Source organism: Leptonychotes weddellii, chromosome X, assembly GCF_054177405.1.
Source record: "Leptonychotes weddellii isolate Sample4059 chromosome X, ASM5417740v2, whole genome shotgun sequence".
NCBI lineage: Eukaryota > Metazoa > Chordata > Mammalia > Carnivora > Phocidae > Leptonychotes > Leptonychotes weddellii.
Window position 1 is genome coordinate 6,089,140 of NC_138385.1, and position 5,484 is coordinate 6,094,623.

Here is a 5,484-nt window from a genome sequence, read left to right on the forward strand (position 1 = left end):
AAAATTTATAAGCTAGAAGTAGGCATGTCCCAAGATCACCAATTTATCTTCTTAAACTTGCTCACTTCATTTGTAAAAGTACTGTAATTGTTGACAAGAATGTCTCCCCCACCAAATTATTATCTTATCAAGGCAGAACTGTGAAAGATTGAAAAGCTTTATGAGAAACCCATGAACACTGGAACCATTTATGCCTGGTTCAGATTGTGCAACTGTCACTTACAGTGTAGCCTTGTGTGCTGGATATGTAGCTCCCTCCATATCCATTCTCTATCTTCCTCCATCCTATTCTCTGCCTGGTGGGCTGTTATGAAATAAACAGACTCATTTGGTTTGGTTAATGGAAAACCCCAAGGAAGAGAGTTGAAGGAGAGTGAGATCTGTTATGTGGGTAATGCCCGACTGGTTGTATCCCTAGACACACTGTCACTGTTGCTCTGAAGGAGTCCAGCTTTACATAATTCTACCCCTCCTTCCAGGTCCTTTTACACTAGAGGTGGTGACAATTTTGCCACTACTAATTGAGGTTCCTGCAGTATCCTTCAAGGTTCTTCTCTATTCTACCCAAGCCCCTATAATTAGTTCTTTCATTAAAAACTTACCCTACTCCACAAATTATTCTAATTTAAACAGATTTTCTGTTTCTTATGGAGACCCTAACTGATAAATGTTAGAAAAGTCATTAGGGATCATAGTGACTGCCACTCAAAGCTGTTGGGAGGAATAAATAAGAAAGGGCATATTAATAGTCTGCCTACCATAAATCCTGTTGTATAATTGGCACTCAGTAGACAGTAGTGATAATATTTATTATTTTTCAGGTCTATATCCAGGCATCAACCATAGACTCTTGTATAAACAAGATACTCATTAAATGTTGGTTATATGAATAAATACAATTGCAAAAAAAAGGCCAATTTAGACCTCATTTTAAAATTGATCCACTATCATTCTACTTCAATTTTCCTACACTCTTTCTCATGGTTTTCTCTACATTCAAATAATATAGATCTCCTTTGGTTGTGTCTCCAGGACCCAAGCTATATTTTAAGTTCTTTTGGATTTGGAACTATAATTTAAGCTCCTATTATTAAATAATTTCTATTCCTTCTCACAAAATGGGAACTTTAGGAATAGACTACCCATTCTGCCAAGTAATTTTATGTGTTTCTGCTGTTGTGTTAAATGTAATTCAGTAAGAGCATGTGACAGGTTGAAATTTTGATACTAAGGTATCATTTTGATACCTAAATATTAGCAACATTCAAACAGCAGTGAATTACTGGAGAAAACAAGCACACTGGTAGCAAAACATTGTCATTACTTTTTTTACAGTTCATAATGTATTCTCCATGTCATTTCATTCCAAAAGAGCACAATGTCCTTTTTGTACTGTACATTTGTGCTTATTGTCCTGTTCAGTCATACTGTACAACTGGGATCCTTCAACTTTTTCTCTTGGTTTCCAACAATGTCAACAATCTCAAATTATTCCAAAATATGTCATTATACCAAGTAATCATCATACCTGCCTCACTTGGATTTGTTTGAAGTGACAAGCTTATTCCCAGAAGGGAGACTCAGGATTTTTAATCATTTTATAAACCTAATGAATTGGAAACAAAGCTCCTTACTTGAATATCTGATGAGCATAGTCTATATAAAATAAATGTTTTTAGCCTTCACAATTTCATTAAAGGTTAAATGACAATCTGGGAGCAATAAAAAAACTATTTTCTTTCACTGTGTATGTATTTTGATTTAATTCCTTAAAGAATTCATATGTATCTCACTTCCAAATTAAATGTAGTTTATGTATTTGAATCCCTGCCATGAAGACTACTCTGGGTTTCCTAAATGCATAAATCCCTAGGTGCTTTACTCCAGAGGCATAAGATAATAAGATGGTAGATTGAATATACACATCTAATTTCACTTCCTCAAAAAACTCTAACAGGATCCACAAGGACAGAGAGAACAGGAGTGATTAAAACAGCAACAACATTTTAGAAGTTGGAAAGCAAATGAACCAATAATAATTGGCTTAGAACTAAAAGCTGAATCTCGAGCAAGACTTAGGAAAAGTGAGAACCAACCAGATTTATAATAGAATCCTTACAGATTCAGGAAATATTAGCACTAGGTATTTATTGGGCATGAAAGGGAGATGCTAAAATAAGGAGAAAGGTAAAAACTGTTGAAAAACATTCAGATTTCTAGATCCCTTATCCAGTCTATGTCCCTAGGGAATGGCCTCTGTCCCACTCCAGCAGATACCCGCTGATTTACCCTCTGGAAATACAAAGCACAGTTGAGGGCATGTATACTAAAAAACAGGGATGTTAAATGACCATGAGCCACGTGCACATCAAATGCTGAGAATTCCTGGCTCTCCTTCCTTAATTCTGAGTGTTGCTCCCAGATCTCTGGCAGCTAGCCAGATCTTTACCCATCCAGAAAGGAGATAAAAAAATTCTTCTCAATGAAATTTGATCAAAGAAGAATGATATAGATATAGAAATGTGGCATTCTTTAACAAAAACTGTATTCAGATAATTTTACAATAAAATTCAATGTCAACCAATCAGATTCACACACTCAGAACCTCCAAACATCATTTTCTTCCTTTATCCTTAATTATGAGCAGATAATCAAGGGTTATCAGACATCTGACAAAAACTTCAAGCAAGGAAAATGAAGAATAACAGAAAAAAAGTAAAACATATATTGAAAGAAACAGAGAATACAGTGGGGAAGGAAAACTTCAGAACACTCTTAGCATTACCATAATCAGAGAAAGAAGACTAGGTACTACCTATCACATTTCCATGGGTGGGGAACTTTAGGATTTGTAGAGGCTGAAAGCCTTGCGAATATACCACAGAAAGTGATTTATAAAAACATATCTTTCTTTTCATGTTTTTATATAAAAATATTTCATAGCTTAGGCATTGAAATGCAGTAGGGATTTATAATGCAACATTTAATAATATCCCATTACATGGCTTTCTTTTCACATCCCATTTTAACCCCCAGTATCTACTTCATGGGTTTTATTCAATACATTCGTAATGTGCAAAGAAATGCAGGTTGGGGCGGTGGACAGAGAGATAGGGAGAGAGGAAAGAAGGGAGTGGAGAGAGAAGGGAAGATTCCACTATAATGCCTGGTATGGGATAGTTTATTTTCCTATAAACATTGGAAGACACTATGCACATGCTATGCAATTGGTTTACTCCCTCATCACCTCCATGGACATCCATATCAAGATGTATGTATCACTGGACTGATATGTAGATCTATAAATATAGGCAGTAGATTTTAAAATTAACCTCTGGATACCACAAGCAATGTTGTAGGGAGAATTATTTTTTTGCAAAATGGAATCTTGGTTTTTTAATGTAAGACTTGGACTTATCTAACAGCATTTTCGTATTCATTTTTTCCATTGTGCACTTCAGTAAAACTCTAGCTAATGCCATACTTTAAAAATGTATGTATGACAGATCCATCATATACTTTGGTTCCTGCTATTGCCAATCCCCTTAACAGTGTCCTTTTTTATGGCAAACCTAGGAGGTTTTTGTTAAGGCTTCATGTAGCAACTAACTAAAAATTACCCAAGTAGGCACATACCAGTTGCACTGACTCAAGATTTTACTTATAAAAAGTGAAAATAAAATGTTCAATATTTTGGAAAAGAAAAAAACTGTGACCAATGGTAAGGGTAGAAGGGCAATAATAGTTCTACCAGATAATGAGGTATTATGATATATAAGTTATAAGCAGGAGCTCTAGAATCTGGGTGACTGCATCTAAATCTCAACTCTGTCACTTACATTGTAGCCTGAACCTGGGCAGATTACTGAACTTCTCTGAGATTCAGTGTTCTGATCTTTAAAATATTGGGTCAGTAAATAAAAATCAGGTAGTAAATATTTTGGGCTTTCCAGACTACATAGGTTCTGTTGTTTTAGCACAAAAGCAACCACAGACACTATATAAATGAATGGGTATGGCTATGTTCCACTAAAATTGTATCTGTAAAAATAAACAGCTGTGATCTATATTTGACCCCATATGGACAGTGGTTTGCTGGCCCCTAAATCATAGTGGTATGTTATATACATATATATGTGTATGTATATATAATATGTAACACATTATATAATATATAAACCACATATATAACAAATATATGAATAATAATATATATAACACATATATACACACACACACTTTAATGATTGTCATCAAGAAAGAAGAATTCAAGCAAGAATGTAAAATACCAACATCTAAAACACATATAAAAGAGATTTAAAATAAAGGATTACTATGAACTAAGAAGTTTGGAAAATACAGTCTAATGGAGGATTTCTTCAGAATTATACAATAACAATTTTCACATACAAAATTGCAAAAAAAAGGAAGGAAAACCTGAGTAATTGACCCGAAGAAATATAAAATTAATAACTATATTCTACAAATCTCACTTGGTCCCTATTACAAAATATAATAAAGCAGAGCTCATTCTAACAGTTGTTTACAATTGAGGGGCAAAGCTCTGACAATCTAGCCCAGAACACAACCTGAAAAGGATTTAACTGTGATACAAACAATAAGAAAGTAAAATATGAAAGTACAACATTATTGACTATAGAGGAAAATGTTTTCATTGATCTTTTAAAAAATATATTATTTAAAATTATTTTTGTCAGGCTTAGGTTTATATTTAGTAAGACAAATTTCTCATATCCTAAAATTGCGTTACCAGGGAGAGAGTACATATTTTTTCACCAGTAATAAGAAATATTAATCATTCCATCATGTCATTTCTGACAGTTGCATATTGACTTTATTTCTTGGCACTATCTGCAAAAAGGATATTTCACTATTAGAAGCTCTTATGGGATCTGAAAAGTTAGTTCAGGTTCCAGAAAGACCTAATTGCAAATATTGGGTTAGGTAACATCAACGTTTCTAAATAGTCCTTCTTTGTAGCAATCCCATTTCATACTGCTTTTCAGAACACATTATTTTACCAGGTTACTTTATCTTAAAATCTCTGGGGAGTAACTCATGTCACAGTTTTCTGTATGCAAATATTTATTGAGTACCTACTATGTGCTTAGTTTTGAATGAGGATTGAAAAAATTACAAAACAGTATAATTTGACACAAATTATTGGTAGGAAATATTAGGAAAACATTTTAAGCAGAACACACAGAAATATAGCAAGATCTTTGTAGTTTATCTGTGAAAGAGTGATGGTAATTCCTCTATAAAACCTTACTATGCTTTATTTGACTCTCTATGAATTTGCATTTAGAAACCATTTTACTGCTTTATAATATAGATGGAATTGACACTGATAAATAAGCCTTACTCATTGTGAAAATAAGTAACCGACCTTCCTAAAAATAAAGCACAAAGACAACCTAAATGAACTTTCAATTTCATGGCCCAAAGTCACAGTTGGGACAG